We start from the raw sequence: 26,030 nt of genomic DNA on the forward strand, positions 1-26,030 counted from the left end.
TGAACACACTGGTTCTCATTCCATTTTCCTGAGGTCTCTCTAGTGGTTGTTAGCTCTCACCAGAGTTCTATTCCAGTAAAAACTACAACTTTTATTAGATTGGGGTTCCCATGGCTCAGTTCAAATTTTATCACTTTCTGTGATATATATATATATAATGATATACATATTTTAAATATATATTTTAAATTATATATATAATGATATACATATTTTAAATATATATATAAATTATATGTATATATATATATATATATATATACATATAATTTAAAAGGCTCCCAATTACCCAACTACTCTCAGCCTAGCATCCAAGATCCTCCATATTTTTCCCTTCTTTCCAGTCCTGCCTCCCAGGCACTGAGTGTTTTGGGCCACCCATCCCACTTTGCCCTCTATTTCCATCTCCCACTTCCTTTGCCTCTGTAGTTTTACTTAAGTTTCCCTCTCCCCTCTGTTGAGGATTTTTTTCCCCTATGCATATGAAATCTTTTTTTTTATTCTCTTTGATAGGAATCATTACAAATTCCATGTTTTATATGTTTGTTTTGTGTTAATGTTTATTTATTTAGAGACAGAGAGGAAGCAGAGGAGGGGCAGAGAGAGAGAAAGAGGGAGAGAGAATCCCGAGCAAGTTCTGCATTGTCAGTGCAGAGCCCCATTCCGTGAGATCTGTGAGATCATGACCTGAGCTGAACTTAATAGTCAGATGCCTGACCAACTGAGCCACCCAGGCACCCCACAAATACTATGTTTTTTTCACAAGGTCTTTCTGATATCCTAGAGGAGGTATGATCTTGCTTTTGAGTACCTGTTGCTCTCTGAACTGCTGATAAAAAAGGCATTAATCACTCTCCCTTGTATTTTGTTTACTTGAGAACTCCTTATCTACCAACCAGCTTGTAAGCTCCTGGAAGATTGACTACTACTACAGTTAATTTGAAAATACCAAGAACACAAAGAGGACTGCTCTCTCTCTGCTTTACTTAATTACTTTTCTATTATTGAGAGTACAAGGTCTGATACAAAGAGTTGCTCAATAAATATTTGCTGAACTGAGTCAATTAAATCAAGGAACTTCACCTCTAATAAGTGTTACAACACTTTATAATTTGGACTTTAATTGAGTGTAACTCCATGATCATACCTACCATTTGGCCTCTCTCGTCTTCATTTACAAGACACCTTAGCACATATTATTTGTTTTTATTTGTATTATATGATGTTGAAGGTTGGAAATGCAGTGACTACTGCCTGGAATTTAATTCCAACTGGGAGTTGAGGTACGGTTAAGCATTCCTCTACAATTTACTTTAATGAGTGCAGTAATGTATTATTACAAAGAAAAAGTAACTAAAAGGTTGGTTGACCAAGCAGTGTGAAATTGAGATAAGCAACTGTCTTCTCATTAGAAATTAAACATGACTGCATTTGTAGGATTCGGTTTAAATGCCGGAGGAGGTCATCCAGAGGACAGTCCAGATGTGATGGCAGGTCAACCCGCAAGCTTGACCCGGGCAATCTGGGAGGCTCCTATCACCGCTGTCCTTTAAAGGTCTGTTCTGCCCATCATTCCCTTAGCAGGAACCGTTTTTGAGGATGCAGACTCGAGAAAGCAATGTGTTGTTGAGAGCATAATTGCACTCAGTTAAAGCCTCATATAAACTTGCTACATTCTAGAAGGCATTCGTGGAGATTTATTTGTCTTGTGGCCCCTGAAGACAAACCTTTGTAAATTCCCTTGCCTTTTTTCTTTTCTTTTCTTTTCTTTTCTTTTTTTTTTTTTTAAGTTCCCTTGCTTATTAAACCTGCAACCTACCACCTGGAGTGACCTACCTCTTTCTTTGGTTTTTCCTTATGCTCTGTGTTCAGGGACCAATTTGCAAGCCAAAGTGGACCCCAAATGCCCCCCTCTCCTTCCCTCCCCAGCCCCTCCTGGAGCATGTGGGAAATGAAAAACCGGTCGGCTGTTCAATGGTTTGTTTTGTGCTTTTTTATTGTGGTCACTTAGAGCAGTTTAGTGGGGAATGGTGAATGTGTCCCTTTAAGAAGAAAATCTCCTTAACCTTGAAGGGATGAATCAGGTGTGAAATGCTCTATTTGATACATTCGGAGGGATCCTTCTGTAGATTTGTGCTTTAAAATTGAAAACATACACTGAAGTTTGACTCAGGCTCTAGTTCAAAAATATCTACAAACACCACCCCTCTTATGAGAAACAAAATGGTAGGTCATATTTTTCTAGAATAAAAGGAATACTTTTTAAATATCAATCAACATAATGAAGGGTTCTTTAACTGCTCCAATCTATTCAGGCTAATGAAGGCATCATTTTTTCTAGCAAAAAGCGTTTGTCACTGTATGCAATTTTGCTCCTGATTTTCTTCTTATATATTTGAATTAGAAAGATTTCATCAGAATGCATCTCTGTAGCAATTTGTAAATAATGATGAATAGCAGGTGTATAATTTTAAATTACCAGAAGCAGGATAAGAAGGGGTGAATTTTAAAAATGCTAAAATCTGCGATAACACTAAACTTGCTTTGAGCCTCTGCCCTCTCAAACCCTATCTCTCAGGGAGATAAAATAATGAAAAATACTTCCCTAAACTGCTGGCAAAACTCTTATTGTTTGTACCACTCTTGGAAAAGACTCTTGGGACGAGCAGAGGAATCCTTGCTATTGATTGGCTGGTTAAATAGAAGACTATTAGCTTCAGACAGGCTAGATTGATTATACAGCAGCAGCAGCGGGAGCTGGGACACAGAGCTGAGTGAGCGTCAGGGTGAAAAGGAGAGAGAGAGAGAGAGAGAGAGAAGGAGAGAGAGAGAAAGGGAGAGAGGCAAGGTGGGGAGAAAGCAGTGCATGTTCCATAGCATCACTGTGTGACTGCTGGTGCCGATTAGGATTAGCTTGCTTTCTCGCTTTCTCAGTCAACAACTTACTGAGATGCCTTTTCTTTTACAAGAGGCTGTCAGCGCCGAGCCCCAGCAAGAAATAAAAGACTTCACCTTGGAATAGTTCATCTCACTCTGGCATCATTGAAGAGGATTTTGAAAAGAAAACAAAAATCACATCCCCTTCCCAGCCCCACTTTGTTCCAGGATCGAACAGACACAGTTGCATGCTTCAGGTAAGGAAATTAAATTTTTTCTCTGGATTCGTTTTTAGTTATTCGCAGTAAAATATAGCCTAGCCTTGCGTGTTTTAAAAACTGAGTTTTCAGGGATGTGTTAGACTCAATGCCATGCATAGGCATGTGGATTTAGAAATGTGCTGATACATGTTTAGAGGTATACATTTGCTGTTTTATCTCCAGGTACATAGAAATTTTATTTATAAGATCACTAGCTGTTAAGTTTATAGAGCAGATATTCTGTATGGAAAAAAAAAGAAAAGAAAAGGAAGCAAAGTCCATACTCAAAGGAGCATTTCTGGTGACAGCCTTAAAATATGTTCACATATACTGTTCTTAGCTGTGAAACAACTTTGGGGAAATCACAGCATATCACAAAAGGACCATCACTGTGTTAAGTATGTACTATTCAATTTCATGCAGACATAGAAGCTACAATGTTTTCAGTGATTGTCAGTTGGTAGTGTTTTTTTTTTTTTTCCTGAACCTGTCATTCACAGTCTTAACACTCTTCAACATAAACATGATGTGTCCTAAATGATGTGACATTAGACTGCCATCTTATTATGGCTAAGTTATTGATGGTTAGCATTTGGTCTTAAGAAAGTACTGAGCTTGGGCAAAGAAATATGACTCTGGAGATGTTTAGCTATTCTAGAGTCCATGGCTGAGCTGCAGTTCCATCAATTAATATTAAGTGTCAGTGATGGCATATGCTGGTAAAGTGTCTGTGAACATGCAGAAACTTTGCACATGTTAAAATCTCTTCTGCGAACAGTATTTTTTTTTCCATGCGGAAAGCGACCGGATGGCATAGGAGAAACAGGCTGGGGCAATGCAGTACTGATGTAGTTGATTGACCTTAGGTTTACAGTTCGACTGCTAAAGAGGCAGCATTGTGATAGAAGATGAACGTGACGAACTCCGTCCTTGCTGGAACTCAAATGGTCTATGATATTTTTGGTGTAAATTTATTTGCTTTTGGGTCAGTGAAGACAGATATTTTATCCCGAGCTGCTCTGATTGTGTTTTTGAGTGAAGTTCCCTGAGTCACTAATCAAAAATCAAACTGCCAGCTGGGACAAGTCGGCAAAACTTTTTAGTATGTTGTTCAGTGGTTCAAATAATAAGATTCCAATACTCTTGGGAATCAACCTAGCTGAAGTTAGGAATATTACATACTCTGAATGGCTATATATGTGTCTGTGTTTAACCCTTGCTTATATATTAAATATACATATTTAAGGAACACAAATGTTCATGAACTCTATTTTGTCTTCTCAATGTGGAATGTTTTAATGCTTCGTGATAACATAAATAGTATATCTATCCAGATATTTACATTTATATCACCAATATCAGAAGGGAATAATTGTTATAAATTTTGTAAAGTACAGTTTGTCTAAAAGAATAGGAATGTGTATTGAAGAATATTGCATATGTTTGTCTTTGAATTCAGTCATTTGAAAAAACAATTATATCCGTGTCTTTTGAGTATTATCTTTGAAAAATTAATATCACACTATTGACTGAGGAAGGTGGCAGGTACTTTAGACCATACTTCCAAACACACACAGACACAGACACACACACACACACACACAGACAAACATATACATATATACATGTATATATATATATATATATATAATTTTATATATTTATTTATATGTTGATATATTTATGATTATATATATTATAATTATATATGATGTAATATTACATATTATATATGAGTAATATTATATCAAATCCACACACAGCCTTTGCCATAAATCTATTATAATCTTGTTTAATTATTGCTTTGCATGTATTACAATAATTATGTTTACTTTTTTGCAATTTATCTAAAATTATATTTTTAATCCTTCTATTTTATTGTTTATGAAAAAAATGTGACATATATTTGGTTCACTGTGGCTAAAGTGATATAATTAAGATTTAACTAATTCATCTTGTAATTTTCAAATTTAATGCACAAAGTTATTTAAAATTCCATAATTTTTTGTTGCCATAATCTTAAGCATCTAACCTAGTTATGCACTACAGTTACCTTATAGCACTTATCTATGGGTTATAATGAGCTATATAGCATAAAAAAAACTAATTCTTAATTGTGTTGTATTTTTCATGAGACTGTTGATACTTTAGCATAGGTGGATATAAGCATCCATACTTGTTTTTTTTTTCTACGAATAGGCATGTTTTTCCTTTCAAAAGACTTAATACACTTCTGAACTATGTGCCTCTTGCACTTAAGCATTCTTCTTAGCTTACCCCAAATGTTACTTCGATTCTTATGTTTTTTTTCTTGTTGTTATCTTACAAATTCTATAATTACTCCTGTAAGAGCTTTAATTCCCCAATCTTCACAGGATATTGTCCCATGATTGGAAACAAAGCAAGTTTTTTTTTAAATAACATTTGGCACTTCTGGCTACATAATTAAAATGTCTCCTGCTTTCCAGAGCAGTGCTCCTCAGCAAACAAGATCAAGGGAGACAGGTGTTCTAGCAGTCATGTATAGAGGTGACTGTCTGAGTCTGAAATCTAGCAGCTTCTTTTGTGAATTCAGCTTTCACTTTTCTTTGCGTTTCTGGAAAGGCTCCATTTGACCCTTTATTCAACCTTCTATTTACTTCCACAATATTAGGTATCTTTGTTGATTACTCATTTTAGCCATAGTGAACCAAAAAGAAACAAGAAAGTACAACCTCTTCTGTTTATATAGGTATCTGAGCCATTAGGGGGCTCTTTCTTCCTATGTTATACTCAGCAAACCTCTGGGAGAGATTACATTGCTTCCTTAAAGTATTTTCCCTGTGTTTAGAACGTGAGTGCTGTTTGAAGCAGCTTCCCCCTACTTTCCACAGACAGAACTATTGCAGATTAATAAGATTTTTTTTTTATTTTCATGGGAAAGTGAATTTATCCTGTGCTGTCTCAATTTATTCTCCTCAAAATGTTCTTATCTATGAAATGTTTAATCTCTGAAAATAACAATGGTTTGACAGAGTGAAATGACCAATCTTAGATAAATTTAAAGACTTCTGTCTTATGCAGCTAGTAGCTTAAGAAATGTAAAACTAAGGAAGAGCTGCAGGGAAGAAAGTTCCTTTACAATCATCTGCAAATATCTGAGAGAGTGAGTGCCTCAGGGCTCACCTGCAATTTGCTTTCAGCAGAAGAGAACAGCAGGCAGCAAAAAGAATATTACTTGTTTCCTACAAAAATAGACATGGAAGAATTGAAAATAATAGGATGGGTTCACTCCCCATACACATGTAGGACATGTACTTTGTAAATTCCATTTTTGTTTCTGAAAACTAAATGAAGTTTTCATAAATATACACAGAGGGTGATGCAGGCAGCTGATTATGGGGGCAAGCCACGCATATTGAACTGCACTGCAGACTTTTTTTAATAAATGGAAACACATTCCTCCTCTATCCACAGCAGCTAAAGATGCCCCCTGCTTATAGGACTAGTTTGGGGATTAGTCAACACTTACTAATGTCTCCGGGCAAAAGCAATGTGTTTAGTGGGTCTCGGATTTCCTCAAAGGACACCACCCCTAGACAGAAGTGACATACACTCGTGAGAGAGATTTCTTTGGGGAAGTGAGAGAAGGGGAAGGATTCTGAGCTGTGCATCATGGAATGCCATTCCTTTACCGAACAGTTCCTTGATTTATCAGGAGAGAAGAGTAGTCGCTTAAATAAGACGGAGTGGCGCAGATATTTCCTTTACTGGTGTTTTGCAAGGAAACGTGAGCTTTATCTTCTGTATGAAAATGTGCATACCTTGAAAAGAGTAAATTTTGAATGCGACTAGTATAATACATACAGTTGTGTGGGGATCAGTCCAAGTCTTCCTGGAACAGGCCGGTATATATTCTAATGCAGTTATTTCTTACCGAGTTAGCTTTCGGTAATGTGAACGGGTAATAAGACTTGAGAGGGAATCTTAATGCTACCAATTTTATGTAATCAGGATGAGGAATGTTTTAAGGTCTTTAAGTTTCTTCTAAAAAGAGGTGGTCTTTTATTTTCAAGTAGGACTGCATTGAAGATGGAGAAAAGGGCTAAAATTGAAAATAAGATAAATGAATAAAAATGCATTGACTGTCCATGATTTTTTTTATGTTGCCAAAATGTACCCAAGGTCAATATAACAATGCAAGTTAAAGACTCATGTCTTCTATATAATGGTAAAGAAGTGCAAATACCACCGAAGTGAAATGTTATTTTGTCTCCTTCTCTGTTTTTATCTTATTTTTCCTTCCTTTCCCCAATGTTCATCTGTTTTGTTTCTTAAATTCCACATATAAGTGAAAACATATGATATTTATCTTTCTCTGACTCACTTATTTCACTTAGCACAATACACCCTAGTTCAATCCACATTGTTGGAAATGACAAGATTTCATTCTTTTTGATCACCTAGTAGTATTCCTTTGTGTGGATATAATACATTTTCTTTATCCATTTGTCAGTTGCGGGACATTTGGGCTCTTTGTATAATTTGGCTATTGTTGATAGCATTTTGGAGAAAGCATGGCAAATGGGCTGCAAATATTTATGCCCTATACGTTTTTTAATGTCTAGACTTAATTTTTAGATCAGTTTTAGGTTTACAAAAATGAGATGTACAAACATAGAGCTCCCCCAGACCTCCTCACCTCCGTCTCCTTTACCCTGCGAGTTTTCCCATATCATTAATATTTTGCCTTAGTGTGGTACATTTCTCATAGTGAATGAACCATGATTCATAAATCATTATTAACTGAAGTTCAGAGTTTACCTTAGGGCTGACTCTTCGTGTTATATATTTTTGGGGTTTTGACAAATGTATAATGGAATATAGCCACCATTATAATTACATGCAGAATGGTTTCACTGTGCCGGATTCCCCTGTGTGCCACCAAAATAGATTTTTCTCTCTCCCTTCCTCCCTTCTGCCCTCCCCCTGAACCTTGGATCTTTCAACTGTCCCCATAGTGTTGCCTTTACAAGAATGTCATATTGTTGGAGTCATAATATGCCTTTACTGTGGTTTCTTCATGCCTTTTTGGGGCTTGGTAGCTCATGTATTTATATTGCTGAAAAGTATTCCATTGTGTAGATGAACCAGTTTATCCATTCACCTACTGAAGGATATTTAATTGCTTCCAAGTTTTGGCAATTATGAATAAAGCTGCTACAAATATCCACATGCAGGTTTGAGTGTGGATATAAGTTTTTAATGCATTTAGGGCGATACCATGAGCATGATGGCTTGTTCATACAGTAAGAGTGTGTTTAGTTTTGTCAAGCTGTCCTCCAAAGTGGCTATACCATTTTGCATCCCCGCCGGCAATAAATAAGAGTTCCCGTTCTCCACATCCTTGCCAGAATTTGGTGTTGTCAGTGTTCTGGATTTTAATCATTCTAATGACTAAAGGTATATGGTATATCTTGTTGTTTTGGACTATGTGTGTGTGTGTGTGTGTGTGTGTGTGTGTGTGTGTATGTGTGTATATAAATTTTTTTTAATGTTTATGTGTTTTTGACAGAGAGACAGAGCATGAGCAGGGAGGGGCAGACAGAGAGGGAGACACAGAATCTGAAGCAGGTTCCAGGCTCTGAGCTGTCAGCACAAAGCCCGACTTGGGGTTCGAACTCACCAACCATGAGATCATGACCTGAGCTGAAGTCGGACGCTTAACCGACTGAGCCACCCAAGCACCCCTGGACAATATTTTTGATTGGTAATAACTGTTTCTGCTGTGTGATGAATAATTCCAAGGCATATCATGGATCTTCAGGAAATATGTCCATAATAACTGGCAAGATTTCCTTGCCAATTTTTTTTCCCTTTTGCAGAACAGCTTGTGTGTGTGTTGGGGGAGAGGCGAGGTAGCCCATACTTGTAACACATATTTGGTATTCATCATTTAGGGCTCTGGTGGAATGAAGAAATTACAGCAATCAAATAATTCAGTCCCACGTTTGTCAAATATCAGATGGCAACAATAACTTCCTATTTTTAAAGCACTGTTATTGAATTAAGGAGCAGAATTTGGCATTTTAAATTTCATATTTTACTTTTTAGCCATATTTATCTTGCGGGTAGAAATTGCTGGCTTCGAATTGTTTATAAGTATCTAAAGTCCTCAAGCAGATTGAGATTCTTCATAATCTGGCCTTGACCAAAGTTTATGACATGATTGCTGGTTACTCTGAGCTCAAGATAAGCTGTATTTGCCCCTTTCCCCCCAAATGCTCTCAACCTTTGCCTTTGCTAATCTTGATTTGATGGGTCTTCCTTGCCATCTCTGCTAATTCATACTTTACCAGTCTTTCTACAAATCCTTGGGAATTCCTCTACTGTTAATCACCTAAGACCTTGCATTATTAACTAAACATTTATTGTATCTGTATTATAACCTTCTATTCAAACTACATGATTCAGAAGTGGAAAAAAAAAAATCCTTTGTGCTTTTTTCTTTTCCAGTCCTCCAAGTGCAATGTCCATGCTACTCATTAATGCCTATGAGTTGAAAGAATAAATTTTAATTTTTTAAAATGTTTTATTCAGTTTTGTGAGAGAGAGACAGAGTGCAAGTCGGGGAGGGGCAGAGACATAGGGAGACACAGAATCTGAAGCAGGCTCCAAGCTCTGAGCTGTCAGCATGGGGCCTGATGCGGGGTTCAAACTCACAAACCAGGAGATCATGACCTGAGCCAAAGTCAGACACTTAACTGACTGAGCCACCCAGGTAGCGCTGAAGGAATAGATTTTGAAAAATGTTCTTATTAGTACAGAATATGTAAATGATTTTTTGAAAATGTCATCGGTGTCCAATTTCCTTCCTTTTTTTTCTTTTTTTTAAGTTTATTTATTTTGAGAGAGAGAGAAAGAGAGAGAGAGGGAGGGAGAGCACACATGAACGGGGGAGGGTCAGAGAGAGAGGGAGAGCAAATCCCAAGCAATCTCCACGCTGGCAGCACAAAGCCCCATGCAGGGCTGGATCCCTTGAACTGTCAGATCATGACCTGAGCCTAAATCAAGAGTCTGATGCTTAACCGACTGAGCCAACCAGGCTCCCCTCCAATTTCCTTTCCTTCTCCTGTCCCCTTTTCTTTTCATTTATAAGAAGGGCAATCCAGTTGGCTAAAGGTCTTGTGTTCTAAACCTCCCATGACAGTTGATACCTATAAAACTTTTATCCAGGCCGCTTAACTGCTCTGCACCTGCTTTCCTGACTACTCTTTGTGAAAACATGCATTGTATTCTGGTAGTCAAGCTAATATGTATACAACCCTTACAGGCAGAAAGCACTATGCATGACTATAGGGTCATTATGCAGTGTCTATAATTAGAGGTGCCTCCAAAAACAAAATTTAAAATATTTGGTAAAAGAAAGCACTTTGGGGCAGAGAGTACGGGTGGAGATTTGTATATGCTCCCTTTTGGGGCACTGATTCGAATTTAAATGATATTGAAATGAGAGTCAAAGGATTGGACTATTTTACTAACATGCTAATTAAATTTTAGAAGGTTTCTTGAAACAGTGTACAAGAAAAGCATACGTGAAGCATAAATAAACGTACTACTGCCTGCAGATGTTTCGAGGTCATGCAAAAGAACAGATAGGAAAAGTATTTAAAACGGCATTGTCTTCTGTGCCACTGTTTCCTTTGTGAGTTGTTATGTGTGTTGGCATATTTATGCTTTGTAAATTGACTTATATTCCGTAATGCCCTTTCTTTACGCACATTTACTAATTTATTGTGCTTTTAATAGTCTTTTTCATAAAGTTTAGTTGTTGGCTGATAGAGGTACCCAGGGTATCGTCTCTGCCATCTAGTTATCGAATGTTTCTGTCATAAATCAATACAACTTTAACTTCTTGGCTGGAACTAGAGAACTTTTCAATTCCTTGCCAAGAATACTCTGTGATAAACCGTCCCTTAAATCTACTGAGGACGGAACACTTTGACCCATAGCAGCAACATTATCCCTGAGAACACTAGAAATTTTCCAGAATAAATTTCTGATGTTCAACTGTGAAATTCATTTGATAAAGGGAAAAAGGGAGTGGTGAGTCGCATTGCCAGTTCAAGTCTTTCTGTCTCTGAAGCACACTTTTTTAAAACACTACGTTATATTGCTTCTCTTATTCTACAACCATAGAGAAACTTTTTGTTTGTTTTTAACATCTATATTCCTGAGCTTCATCCTCTTTATAATAAGAAAAATAATGGTATTTTCCTTATAGAGTCAGCCAAGGGTTCAGTGAGATCATATAGGTAAAAGGCTTAGAAGAGTGACGTAATCACAAGCATAAAAGCAATAGCAGGATTGATACTTATGTTGAATGCCTCTGAATCCACTGTGCTCCATAAACAGATTTAAAACACCTTGTTACTCAATCATTCAAGCAACATTGCTGGGTAACTAATAGAGTGTCATCTTATCCTTAATTATCTGAGTGGTTACAAAGATAAAGGACAGATTAGTGACTTTCCATCTAGGAGACAAGAAATAAAACCGTGCCAGCAAATTAAACTCATTGTGTTGTCGTTGTTGTTGTTTTACTTCCAAAATTGCCCCTCCATACTCTGAGGTGGGGACAGAGCTCTTTAAACAGCATTTCTTCTTTTAGCTTGTTTCCTATTTGATTCTAGCCAAGAATATGCTAGGAGGAGATGGAAGGCAGGAAGATGGAAAAGACCTTTCTCTTTCCCCTGCTTGCTGCTGATGTCACTATTACCTGATAGGGCCCTTCCCAGCATCAGCTGATTCAACTGAGATTTGCTTCCTGTTTCCAACTGCTTCTAGGACTCCCAAGAACTAGCCTCATCATGCCCCCTCAGTGGTTACACCGGGCAAGCAGTGCCCTTTTTCTGCCACTAGGGGGCACCTTCTCCATCTTTTAGGTCCTTAACAACCTTAAGCAGCAGTAGCTGCCCTTGAGAAAACAGCACTTTTCAAAGTCCTTTGTTAAGAGAGAGAGAGAGAGGAGGGGAATACTTCAAGACAAAGAATATAGATTAGAATTTTGTTCATGTCACTTGCTTAAAAGGCTTTATTTTGAATCTGAAAGAAACCAGAGAATTCTCTGTTCCCCCAGCCCTAAGAATGGTGGTGGTTGCTTCCAGCATTCACTATCCAGCTTTTACCTCACTGTTTTCTTCTTGTATTTTCAGTTTTCCAAGATTTGTATTCAAATTTCTGTTAAAACAACTGTTGTGATTTCTGTTCTCCTGATTTCATACCAACTGAAGAATGGAGACTTGATGCAGGAAGAGTTGATACCAGAAATGGAGTGGGGTACCAATGTTGGTTCTGGGGAATTGGTTTGATCCTGCCCCAGAGCTTGAGCACAATACTAAAGTATTTGCTAATGGTAATATGTTGCACGTAGTGGCTTCCTAATTAGCTAAATAACCAACCGTGTTTACTTGTGACAAAGGGTCTTCTGAAGTAAAGCTCCAGAAGCCAAGTCATAACTGCCTTTCACAGTTTGTTCGTAATGGTGATTGCAAGACTCTAAGATGGAATAATTGTTTTAACTGCTCTTGAGAGCTTGCACATGAGCAAACAACACTCTCACACACACACCAAGCTGAGACTTTAAGTTGTTCGATCAAATCATTGCAAGAGAATCGGAAAGCCTCTAAGGCTATCTGAGAGGGTTTGGATTAAACTGAGTAACTTGAAATTCTGAGTTTCTCTAAACCTGTCCCATCAGCAGAAGCAGCCTTACTTCTGAGAAGATTAGCTTTCTCCTGCCTGATGATCCCATGATAATTCACCAGAGGGATTTGCCCTGCAAAGTTTCCTATTTTCCTCAAGACTCACCATCCTCCCTTGTTATCTCCTGACCCATAATAAGAGTGAGCTCTTCTAGAGCTCAGAATACTTGAGAAGAAAACATATGAAATGGGGCCTAGGAGGAAGTAGCTTGTAGTTCAAAATACTTGCAAGATTTTGCTAATCGATACCAGCAAAAAGCCAGGGAGTCCATAAAGTAATGTATTCTAAGAGAATTAGACAAAGGATCACAAAAGACAAGGATGGAGTGGGCTGAATGTATTGATATGGGGGTACCTAATGGGAATATCTATATGTATAATAGGATAGTCGCACAATTAAAAGTAGCACTAAGAGTTTAGTTGGTAGGTTGACTAAAACATATACTCAATAGTGACCTACATCCAAGGTAGTTGAAATGCCATCACTTATTTATCATGACATAGAAATAAGAATGTAAAGACTTTGAGAGATAGGAATGTTGGAGCAGATTTATGATATGTAGATGGTCTCCCTACTCTCTTCTACCTCACTTCCACCAGGGAGACTAAAATGGTACTCCCTTCATGAAAACATTGAAGAATAAATAGGAGGTGAGGACACGAGACATTTCAAGGACCACCTGAAACATCGGTGGCGCTCCCCACAGCAGATCAGACATCAGGAGGGAGGTGTCACCTTGATTCTTCATTTGTCACCATTGAACTATATCAGTATGTCAGAGGAATTCCAAATTAATAGAAACCAAGTAGATAGATAAATGCCAAGGCTAAGATTATAATTAAAAGGCAGGAACGAGTTACCAATTGGGATGTTTTTACTGCAGGGATCTTTGCTATTAATGGATCACGCTGTTACTACTATGAGTTTACTCAATATATACAATGACAACACATTTTAGATCTGTGGCCAGGAACATACTGGAATTTCCACAATGGAGACACATGGTTCCCTAAACAAGGCCAGTTCACATATCTGGAACAGCCTGATTGCTAGGGACAAGCCACAGTTCATAAAATATACATTTTAAATTTCTTTCCATGCCTTCTTCAAAAAAAACTTAGGGTCGCTTAACAGAGTGACCATACAGAGAGGAGAGGAAAAAATACATCCCAGGAAAGTTACACTTTGGCTCCAAAATATGTGGTGATCTATTAAAGTGAGAGATTATGATGGTCAGGGGTTATATGAAATTTTGAGCTACATTTTAATCACAGTGAACTCAGTTGATCTGTTAACCTATTCGGTAGTTCTTTTTCTAATTCCTTAAAGTACACTTAACATAAGAATACTTGGATAATGGCAACATCCCTGCATTAGATTTTTCACCCTTAAAGAGAAGATATTACTAGGGAAAGAGTCAAGTGAAAGTTTCTGAGTATTTTCTCCCCTCCATTGGCACACTAATACAGCATGTAATAATTGCAAATAAATCAATACATAAGTAAACAAATAAGTAAATAGAACAAGATGGCTGCAAAATGTGGGAGACAATAATGAAGAAATCAGTTACTTTCTTCTTTCCTCAATCTGAAAAGAGGATCCCAGAGAGCTTGATGTTTGAGTTGTCTCTAAAATGGTGAGAAGAATGCATGAAAGAATTGGGGAGAAAGGGAAGGTATTCTAAATGACCACGGAGTGCTAAGGGAAGTGGGCATAGCACAGCATGGCTGGGATATGGGTCATTATGAGGACCCAAGGGCTATTGGCTTTGAAGAAGCAGACAAACAGATTGCCAAAGTATATTATGTATTATGCTCAGGAACGTGAGCTGTGTGGTTGAGTCTTTAAGTGTTTTTAATTGATGGGGTAATATCTGATTTGCATAAAATATATAAATAGTTGTCTTCAACACCAGTGATAGTACAATACATGTGCTCTGGATCCTGTCTATAATCGCAGAATATGGGGAAATATATGGGACATAAGCTTCTCTAGTAGCTGCACTCACTTTAAATTTTAGCCTGAGTTTGATTAGAGTTCCATTTTGTTTTGGCTAATCACAGGAGTGTAAGGAGCTCTGCTGGGACCACTACTCTATTAGGTCTAATATAAATAAATGAGTTGCCTAAAGCAATAGAACTTCCTCAACATACCAGTTGGCGTTTTATGCATGCTAAGCACTCTTTGGATCTGTCACGACCAGCTGTTCAATTTAGGCTTGCGAGAGGGCATGCAAACCACAGCAGCAAAAGGTTTTCAAATCCAATGAACACTAATTACAAAAATATTCACTAGCATTTAATTAGTTTACTCATTTTATTTATTTATTTTAAAAAGTTGAACTTAGGGTCCATAATTAAATGGAGAAATATTAAAGAGACATCCGAGACCTACCTATGTATATACACCAAGTATAAAAGACCACATCTGTTCTGTTAAAGATTGCAAGGTTGCCCCCAAATGCTCCTCAAACAACGTCTAGAATATGTGAAATGTTAAACTCTAGACTCTGTTTCGATGACACCTTCCTATATGTGCTCTCGCACGTGTAATGTGCCTTCTTTTTGGCACCAATATGCTTTTCCCCGCTCTGCCTTGCCCAGAGTTTTGCAGCTGTATGGTGGTAGGAAAATAAAAATTTCATTTGTTGCAAAGTCACATGCCTTTTTGCTTTCATGCTAAAAAGTGCTACGCTAATAACCTCTTGTGAAGTCCGATCTCGCCACTTTGGAGTTTGGTTTTCCATGTGTTTAGAAAGAACGTTCTTGGTTGGAGTAGTTAGAATATTGTCATAAAAGCTTTTGCTACTCAAAGTATGATCCATGTAACAGTAGAATTGACATTAACTAGGAGCTTGTTAGAAATGATAGAAGTGAAACAAAATCAGCTGAATTAGTACCTGCATTTTTAACAATATCCCCAAGTGATTTATAGACACATGAAAGATTGAGAAGTATTAAGCAAAATTAGTGATTCTATGATGAAAATCTAATTTTTATTGGATTGTACTTCTATGTTTTTCTATTTTTATGTAAGCATTCTGACTTGAATTAATTTTTGGTAACCATGGCTTCATAAATTTCATATTATTAAAAGTTTAATAATCTTGTTTCACATTTTGGTTAACAACTGAGATATATAAGACTGTTCAAAAGTGTATCCTCAGATATCCCCTGCTCTGATTCTAGAAAGATCCCTCAGGCATTACTGAAAAATAATATCTAGTATTCCCTTGTGTTTAAAATAAACTTACACTGCTCCTTGTCCCCAAGCAATTTTAAAACTCTTGATACTAATTTCTATTTCTCCTTTCAAGGGTTTATTACATTTATTAACTATTATGAATAAAAAAATCAATTCCCACCAAATTCCTTTACCCTTTGGATTTGTGAGTGCTCAAAGTGGGTCACCTATTTTTTTTTTCTATTATAGATCTCCAGTTTTTATATGACTGTATCTTCTGCCTATGAATTTTTATAATTAACATTTTTAAAATTTTTATCAGAAAATCTTTGAATATAGTTGTAAACACTGCATCACCTTAAAATTTGTGGTGGAGGTCTTAGCATAGTGCCATAGAATTCATATTTTCAACTATAAGTTCAGGGTGTCATTTTGTTTTGAACCTTTAAGAAAACAGTGGGTTTCTTTTTAATAACAAATAAATTAATAATGAAAATGTTACAAAATAAAAATGAGTAAATGAGATATATATAATATTTTAATTATATAATATAATATTTTATATTTTTAAAATTATAAACCTGGAATTATTTAGTTTAAGGAAGTCATCTTATACTACATACACTTTCTTTATTTTATTTTTATTTTTATTTATTTCTTTTAAGTTGATTTATTTTGAGGAAGAGAGCATGAGTGGAGGAGGGGCCAAGAGAGACAGGGAGAGAGAGAGAATCCCAAGCAGGCTCTGCACTATCAGCATGGAGCCCAACGCGGGGCTTGAACTCACAAACCATGAGATCATGACCTGAGCTGAAGTCAAGAGTCAGATGTTTAACCAACTGAGCCACCCAGACTCCCCAATTTTTTTTATTTGTAGATCTCTGTTCCACCTAATCATCCATCCCTCCCTGCAACCCTTGTTACTCACTAATCTTTTTGCCTTTTGAAGAATGTCACATAGTTGGAATCACACTGTAAGTAGCCTTTTCCAACTGGCTTCTTTCGCTTAGTCAATATGCGTTTAAGGTTCCTCCATGTCTTTTCCTGTCTTGGTAGCTCATTTCTTTTAGTGCTGAATAATATTCTATTTTTCTGGATGTACCACATTTTATCTATTCACTTACAAGGCTACCTTGGTATCGGTTCACAACCCAGGGTACCTTGTTTTTTCCCAAGTTTTGACAATTATAAATAAAGCTGCCCAGAAACATCCATGTGAGATTTATACGTGGACATAAGTTTTCAACTCGTTTGCTGCATCATGCTAAGAGGAGTTTAGTTTTGTAAGAAACCTCCAAACTGTCTTCAAACTGGCTACACCATTCTGCATTTTACTGATAAGAAATGAGAAACCCATGGGGGAGGGGAAAAAAAAGGAAAAAAAAAAAGAGAGAGAGGTTAGAGTGGGAGAGAGCCAAAGCATAAGGGACTCTTAAAAAGAGAACAAACTGAGGGTGGATGGGGGGTGGGAGGGAGGGGAGGGTGGGTGATGGGCATTGAAGAAGGCATCTTTTGGGAGGAGCGCTGGGTGTTGTATGGAAACTAATTTGACAATAGATTTCATATATTGAAAAAAAAAAAAAAAAGAAATGAGAGTTTCTGTTGGTCTATACCCTTGCTGTCTTTTGGTGTTTTCAGTGTTCTGGATTTTGGCCTTTCTAATCTCATTAGTTTACGTCGTGCTTTTGCAAGGATGTCGGATGTGGAATATCTTTCATATGCTTATTTTCCATCTGTATACCTTCTTTGGGAGGGGTGCTTTCTGCTCAAGTCTTTGGCCCACTTTTAAATCAGAATGTCTGTTTTCTAATTCTTGAGTTTTCAGAGTTCTTTGTATATTTTGAATGAGAGTTCCTGATCAGATGTCCCTTTTGTAAATATTTTCTCCCAAGCTGTGTCTTATTTTCTCTTTCTCTTAATATGGAATTTAATTTTATAATTCTTTAATTCATTAACTTACTTGGCAAGCATTCACTGTGTGCCTTTGACAGTAACACTTAATTTCTAATCTATCCCAAATGAGCTTAATAAAGGAGACAGATTTTTTTTTTAACATTTTTTTTAATGTGTATTTTTGAGAGAGAGGGAGGGGGAGAGAGACAGAGTGCGAGCAGGGGAGGGGTGGAGAGAGAGGGAGACACAGAATCTGAAGCAGGCTCCAGGCTTAGAGCTGTCAGCACAGGGCCTGATGCGGGGCTGGAACTCACAAACTGCGAGATCATGACCTGAGCCAAAGTCAGACACTTAATCGACTGAGCCACCCAGGTGCCCCAAGACAGATTTTTTTTTAATCAACTTTAAATCCAAGATTTGTCCTACAGTTCAGGCCATTTCTAACTGGGGGAATCTGTTAAGGTTCCTTGATGGCAGGAGAGCTGATGGCAGCTGAGATCTCTCTTCTTTGGCTCTCTCTGCTATTGAATGACTTTTGACTCTCCTTTTAATGGATATTTGTTGTCTTTTCCCAGTGTTGAAAGCCATCAGCTCGTTCCTAAAATGTTATTAAAACATGAAACATTATTTTATTTATTGCAATTTTGTCAAGTATATTTGGCTTGAGATTTTCCCTTGACACCTAATAAACCATTAAAAATGTCTGTCTTATAACAATGGCTCTGGATCCAGGAATTTGGGATAAAGATCCTGAAAATAGATTGTCTCTGTAACTATCTAAAAGTCATGAGAGTCCATTGTTTTAGGACAAGGCTCTTTAAAAATCATGCCTGTCAAACAAAAAGTTTAGAAAGCCGTGACAACACAGGAGCCTGATGGCAGAGGGAACGCTGATGCAGTCCTTGAATTTTCCATGACGACTTCTCACCTGCACTTAGCAGCTGTTTATTGCTTGGTTCACTGGAGCATATGATGCTGAACCAAGCCACGGGTCAATAAAGTCATTTACAATGATCAACCCTCTGAGTGAAAGAGGTGATGAATCAACCAGAACTCCTTTGGGCAACAGACCTAGCAGGGAAATTTTGCACTTGGGGTAGTAATATATAATCAGATGAATCAGCAGACTGCACATCTCCCTAATTAATGTTACCACCTTTGGAGAAAGCATACAACTAACTTTTAAATGCTTTTTTCCTTTAGTAGGGGTGTTAGTGCTTAGATATCAAACTATGCAAGAAACCTTTATACCTTGACCTTGTCAATACTGAGAGAGTGGTTTCTTGATGTTTAAATTATCAGGTTTGAATTCAATATTAGCTTTAAGATCCTTCGCATTTTTATGTGATATTTGACTATTAGATTGAACTGAGAATATCTGATGCTTAAAATTACTATAGAATAGCATTATTAATTCATACTGCAATTAAATCATAACAACAACTCTTTTTGGAGTGCAAACTAAGTGCCGTGAGCCACACTCTTTACACATGGTATCTCATTTAACCTACACAAAGAGCTATGAGGCAGACAATGCATTTAGTCACATTTGTGGAAGCTGAGTTGAAAAAAAGGTTAAATAATATTCTCAAGGTGTTGAAGCTTGTAGGGTGGCCAGTTACAAACTTGAATATAGACCTCTTGGACTTAAAGTCCATGTTTCTAATCACTACCTTATGAACAATAATGACATGAAATTTGTTCAGATATTAGTTTTCATAAAATTAACATGTATTTTCTGAAAATGTAGCTCTTTTTAACTGATAAAGTGATTGCTAGATTATATTACATAGGATATTTAAAAAATGATATATGAATTGGGCAAGAACTTGTTATATTGATGTTTTAGTCATAACGACGACACTTATTGAATAAGAACTTTTAACATGTTCAGAATCCAGAGAATATGACACTATGCTAACTTATTACATGTATAATCTAACTTAATCAAATATAAATATTGGGGAGGGAGGTGTTATCAAACTGTGATGAACTGATGTCTACCAAATAATCTTCTTAAGTTTGAAATGGGAATTGTAACCAGAATTAAATAGCTTTTCTACATGTTAATACAATCTTAATTTTTTAGTTTACATTTTCAAATAATTTTTGGTTTAGGCGCACTTATGAGTGACCCCTGAGACAACTAGGAAGGTGGATTGTTTGGGTCCTTTGTGGGTATTAATCTAATCTTCCCACAAACAATGTTTCCAGTTTATAGAGATTACCAACTCAGTTGGTATTTGTTCAGGATCTTCCTGGACAAGGCGTGAGGAAGGTGTTGCTGTAAAATTAAAATGTTTTATAAGACGGATCTTCCCTTTAGAAGTTTATAAGTATTTTTGGAGTCATGATATAAGTACATGCAAATGCCAATCACACAGCTCTAATTAAATGAGTTTACAGCACAGTGAAGTCCAACCCAAAGTTGCATGATACATGTTAAGTGAATTGCGTTCAGCAAGGAGAGAACTCATTTAGGGCTAATGTGGTCAATAGAGTTGTAACAGGCAGAACATCCACATTTCAAACAATGATAAACCCAGCGTCTTCCCTACAAGTTTTATGAATGCCTGGAAAGGCATTATGCCCATGTGTAGTTCCTTCCGGTGTATGAACAAACTCTCTGGCCCTCAGATCTTTTTTTCTTCTGAATTACATGGATCTGGAGCAAATTGTTATCTCTTTTTCTGAACTACACAGCTCCTTTCCAGATTGCCACAAATAAAACTAAATGTAACAACATCCTCAATCATTTCCTGTGGGTAACAGCGTTGAATTTGAGGCAAGATAGAAGGGGTGAATACATCCTAGGAACACCACAAGCTGAGCATCAAGTTACAGACACTCCTGTTAGGGATGTTTTCCAGGAACAAACCACCAGAGGTCTTACCGTAGTGCCTTCATTATGTGTACTGCCTGGTTTCATGGCAGCTCAGAGGCGTTCTCACCTCTTTATAATTCCTCTACCTCGCTCCTTTCTTTCTACCTTCTTTAAAACACTGCCAGGTTCTTTCCACTTTGCACTCTGGAGCTATTCATTTCTTTCTTGTTCTTAGTCTCAAGCTCCCAGTCAACCGACAAAGGCCTCAGAAGGCCTTCAGAAGGCCAAAAAGCTATCTATAAAACAAGGTACGCTCTCATTAGGAGACACTTGTATTTTACGTATCTTTATTTATATATTTTTCTTTCTTTTTTTTTTTTTCCGTCTTTGACCCAAGTCAAATTGTATGGGTCAACCCTTCCACTGAGTGGCCATCCTTCCTTTTTCATTGAGCAGCTGAAGTTATTGAAAACTGAATAAAACATATCTGATTGTCATAAAGTTATTTGCATCAAGTCAGAGTCTGTCTCTCTGTAATTCCCTTCCTTGGCCTCAGAGTTTTCATTGGTCCGCACAGCAAATTTCTAATGCTTCCGCATGTGACTTCCTCATTTGTTTAAACTGTGTTCATGTAAACCTTCACCATCCTACTCACTCTCCTTTGTACCTTTCTCCATGCCGTGCCATTAAAATATGGTGGCCAGAACTGAACCCAGTGGTTCCAGATTTGGTATTACTAGTGGAGGACAGAGGGTTTAGAATCTCCTTGATTTGAACTACAACACTTTTGTTAATGAACACATATACTCATTTTTTATAGCTACATGGCACTTTGTTGTCTTTATTGACAGTGAAATCTGTTTTCCTCACATATGTTGCTATTAATATGTATCTCCCCCATCATGTGTTTATATAACTATCATGATGTAAAAATGCTTGTTCTTATTTTCTTTGCTCTCAGATTTCATTTTTCATTCTCTTGATCCAATTAACTGTTTTGGATTTCTCCCCTTCCAAACTCCAGTTTGTATTATTTTTAACATTCTCTATGAAATATTTCTAATTATATATGAAGCAAAAGAACAGTAAAATATTTCTCATGAAACTGATAATGGCCCATCTTTACTTTGTGCCTACTATTGTCGGGAATATGAACAAAATGACATTAGTTTCCCAAAATAGTCTTTTTCGACATTCTCTTATTTTAATTTGGAGTTCTAATGAGTATTCTTATCCTTAAAACTTCAAAGAAATAACTTTTTTTTCCTTTCAAGAATTGTTTTTCTCAGCTCTGAGGTATATTGCTAATGACAACCCTTTTTTAAATTATAGCGTAACATATCCTCCTGATATTCCCAAAAAGAATAGTCAGCAGAAAATGTCACTAGTTTCCTAAAATTATTACATTTAAGAGAAAATAATCTCTATCTATTTTAGAGAAGACCTTTGTTTACAAAGCATCCTAAGGAGACTGCAATTAATCCTCGATTGATAGAGTTATTATTCAAAACTACTTACCTTCTAAATTTTAAGCTCTAAATTAGTCTCCAAAGGCAACATAGAATATGGGATAGAAGATGCATGATGCTTTCTTTCAAGCAGACCAAAGCCTGGTGGAAGGAAAAGATAATATAAATATGTGATGACTTAAAGACTGAGTGATGAATGTTAGCTAGGGTGACGTAGAAGGCAATGCTGAAGCATATAGGAACAAGCACATGAGGGTGATGGTAAAGCAGTAAGAAATAAACATGGGCTTGTTTGGGAAAAGTGTTTTATGTCATAGTCTTCAATAAAAAGAAGAGTGACCATGTGACTGGGAAAAGAGTGTCTAGAAATTGAGCTTTTCAAAAATGATTGACCCCCTATCTCTCTTGGGATCGTGTATAGACTATAGTGAACAGTACGTCAACTCTGACACATGTGTGTTTTAAGCAGTGAGTGTATGTAAAGTCTTTTCGATCTCAACACCTTGATGGGTGGTTACCCATTTTAGCCTGGAGTTTGTGGACAGCAGGATGAGGTGTTTCCTTGCTCTTAAAACACTTGTATCCTTTCCATACAGACAGTAAGAAGAACAGATTTTCCTTTGAGATATAATATTTTTAGTGATGTATAGATTGACTACAATTGGGGAAAACATTTAGAAAAACACAAGGGATGTGACAAAGTTATGGTGAAGTGCAGGAAACGAAGGAGACCAGATGATTCCCTTGGAATCATTTTGGAAGATGGATAAATGCTAGCAGGATACATAGGCATTACATATAAAGAATGTAGGGACTGTTCGAAAAGCAGTGGGATCGATAGCTTTGGTCTGGACGATTGTCAGTTGGAGATATGTTGGGAGATGTACATGTGAGTTCAATAGGCCTTTGGGAACTAAATATGAAATTTTAGGAGAGACGGGGGAATAAACATCGTTTACATATAATAGATGAAACCATGGATTTGGCTGGTATTAGCTGAGGGGTAGAATCACAGAGAGCAGCACAACGGAACATCAGAGTGCTTAAGAAGAATAAAATAATGTGGACAATGACAGAATGTTAGAAAAGTAAAAGGGTGTTTCGAGTAGGCAATGTCTAGAAGTTAAGAAAGAAGAGAATTGGAAGGAGGGTCCCAGCCATTTATTGACTTGTAGCAAACCAGTCCAAAATGTGAGGAGTTAAAACAGCACCTGTCATTCCACTATTTCTTTGGTTTCTGTTTGTAGTGGATTTAGGAAGGGCTAGTTGCAGTCATGTGGTGGATGGGGCCATGGCATCTGGTCAAATGTCCTTGCAGCTGTCTCCCTCTCCATTTAGTCTCAAAGCTTCTCCATGGGTTCGCTTCACCTGGGCAATTTGGGCTTCCTTTCCACAAGCCAGCTTCAGAACAGTGGGGCTGTGTGAACGGTGGCCCACAGCTGCTATTCAAGGGCTCCAACTGATAGCTGCATATATTGCCTTCTAAGACCTAAGCTCAGAAAGCATCCAGTGTCACCTCCACAGTTTATCGCATGCAGGCTCATGCAGATTAAAGTGAAGAGGTTTAGTTTCTTTATGGGGAAATGACAAGATTCTAGAAGAACATATGGAATGGGGGAAAAAAAAAAGCTGTCGCTATATTTTGAAAATTCAGCGTGGAACATGAAGAAAGGGACTCAAAATGTTGCATGTTATGGAGATATGAAATGTATAGCCATAGCTACAATATACCTAGTAAGTTTAGCCATGGCCAATGGGCATTGTATAGGCAAGATAAAGGCAAAAACAAGATTTCAGTGACTTTAGAACCGAATAAGACAGTCTAACAATCTTATTTGTAAATATTGAAGATAAAATAATAGAGTAGACTAATCTAGTAGGCTAAGCTTTTCAAAGATTGGCATTTTAATAAGGGAAAGACTTGAGTGTGTTTCTATGCTGAAGAGAAGTGTATAGAACATGGGTTGGCAAGGTATAGCCCTTGGGTCAAATCTGGCCTAGGGCCTATTTCCCTCAATAAAGCTTTATTGGAACACAGCCATATGTTTTGGCTTCAACAACACAATTGAATAGTTGCGACAGAGACACTTTGGTCTGCATGATCCAAAAACTTACTGTTTACCACTTTATAGGACGATTTTGCTAACCCCTCATCCAGGTAGAAAATGAGTGGAAAAAATGAGGATTGCTTGGTAAAGCAAGATTCTTGAAGAGTTGCAAAACTGGAGGCTCCAAATATTTGGCCAAGTTTTTATTAGCATAGTAGCTAGTTTCCAGTAGGCACTGAAAAGTATTTGTTGGAATTATGATTGTATGAGTGAGAGCCAACAGCTTTACTAACAACCCAATCACTCTTTAAAAATGTAAGACAAAAGGGTGAGTACTGATCCACGTCTTTTCCAGTGAAGTGTGGTGTAGAAAAAGATAATTAGTATAGAAATGAATGGGTTGCTATATTCCGAACCCTATTTTCTGTATTACACAGTATGAGTTATTTATCAGTTTAGTGTGAGTGGAAAATCTAATTTAGTCCTATGAAATATGCAACTTGAGGGCCCAATGAAGTTAATGAGTTTTCCCAAAACATAGAAGATTTAACTTTGTTCACTTAGTGAAATTACCACCAAAGCGAGCAGCCTGCTTCTACCTGGGACATTTAATCTGTAGTTCTTAGTTCTTCCTAAGAACCTGGTCAATGTGGTATTTTATCAAGATTCTTCATCTTACCAGTGTGTTCCCAGAATTAAATGACATAATTTTATAATATGCCCAATAAATGTTAGCTATTGTTTCGGTTTTTGTTGCTTGTTTGCTAGCTTCAGAAATAATTGGTAAGTCAGGTAAAGCAGTGTGATGATTGAAGAGTTTTGACAAGAAACTTGGGGCTCCTGGGTGGTTCAGTCAGTCAAGCATCCGACTTTGACTCAGGTCATGATCTCGCGGTGCATGAGTTCGAGCCCAAGATAGGGCTCTGTGCTGACAACTCAGAGCCTGGAGCCTGCTTCGGATTCTGTGTCTCCCTCTCTCTCTGCCCCTCCCCCACTTTTGCTCTGTCTCTCAAAAACAAATAAACATTAAAAAATTTGAAAACAAAAGAAACTAAATGAGAATGTTGTCAGCATGAATGAAAAGAGGGACTGATATATTCCAAATAAATAATAAAGAATGATTATGACTTGCCCTATTTAATATAGAAGAGACGGGAGGTGGGGGGAAGTGGAGAAAAAAAGAATTCTAAGTTTGTGAAGATCATGAGAAGGACAAGGTTTGGAAACAACCTGATGTTGAGGAATATGGATTCAAATATACTTGTTCTGACTTGAAACCTTGAAAGCCAACTTATGGGGCACTTATTGTAATGATGAGTCTGTTGGAAATAAGCAAATCACAGTCGCGTTCAAGATCAAAGAGAGTTGAGATCTGGTACGAAAAGTAAATCATTTGGCGGAAGTATCACTCCATACGTAACGGAGGTGGCACAGTTTTACTTTTACATTTTATTATCATCAACATGAAAAGAAACGCTTCTCTGATTTTCCCCCATCCTAGAACCCTGTCCAGCAAGAATGTAGGCTATTCCTGAGACCGTACCACCTGCTGGGATGAAGGGATGGAAAATGTGTGGGACATCTTAATTTTGTCACAAAGACAAGAGAGTGCTAATGACAGTTAGTGACAGTACTGTGCAGAGCCCCCCCCCCCCCACCCCCCCGGCTCAGCCTTCAGGAGCGTGCAGGGGGCATTGGTCTTACAAGTAACCCTCTTCCAGGCTCAGCCCGG

The 26,030-nt window shown here is 37.4% G+C and overlaps 1 protein-coding gene across 4 annotated transcripts in view; it reads left to right on the top strand.

Annotated features, from left to right (window-relative positions):
• The first annotated feature begins 2,818 nt into the window (after positions 1–2,818).
• CDH18 (cadherin 18) overlaps positions 2,819–26,030 on the top strand; it is a 1,036,719-nt gene continuing 1,013,507 nt past the window's right edge. For 3 of the 4 annotated variants that reach the window (XM_043600791.1, XM_043600792.1, XM_043600798.1), the window contains exon 1: positions 2,819–3,134. The gene's annotated coding sequence lies outside the window, so the exon portion shown is untranslated. The remainder of the gene's footprint in view (positions 3,135–26,030) is intronic. The other variant, XM_043600783.1, reaches the window with a different exon arrangement.

The sequence above is a fragment of the Prionailurus bengalensis genome, chromosome A1 (genome assembly GCF_016509475.1).
Source record: "Prionailurus bengalensis isolate Pbe53 chromosome A1, Fcat_Pben_1.1_paternal_pri, whole genome shotgun sequence".
Taxonomy (NCBI): Eukaryota; Metazoa; Chordata; class Mammalia; order Carnivora; family Felidae; genus Prionailurus; species Prionailurus bengalensis.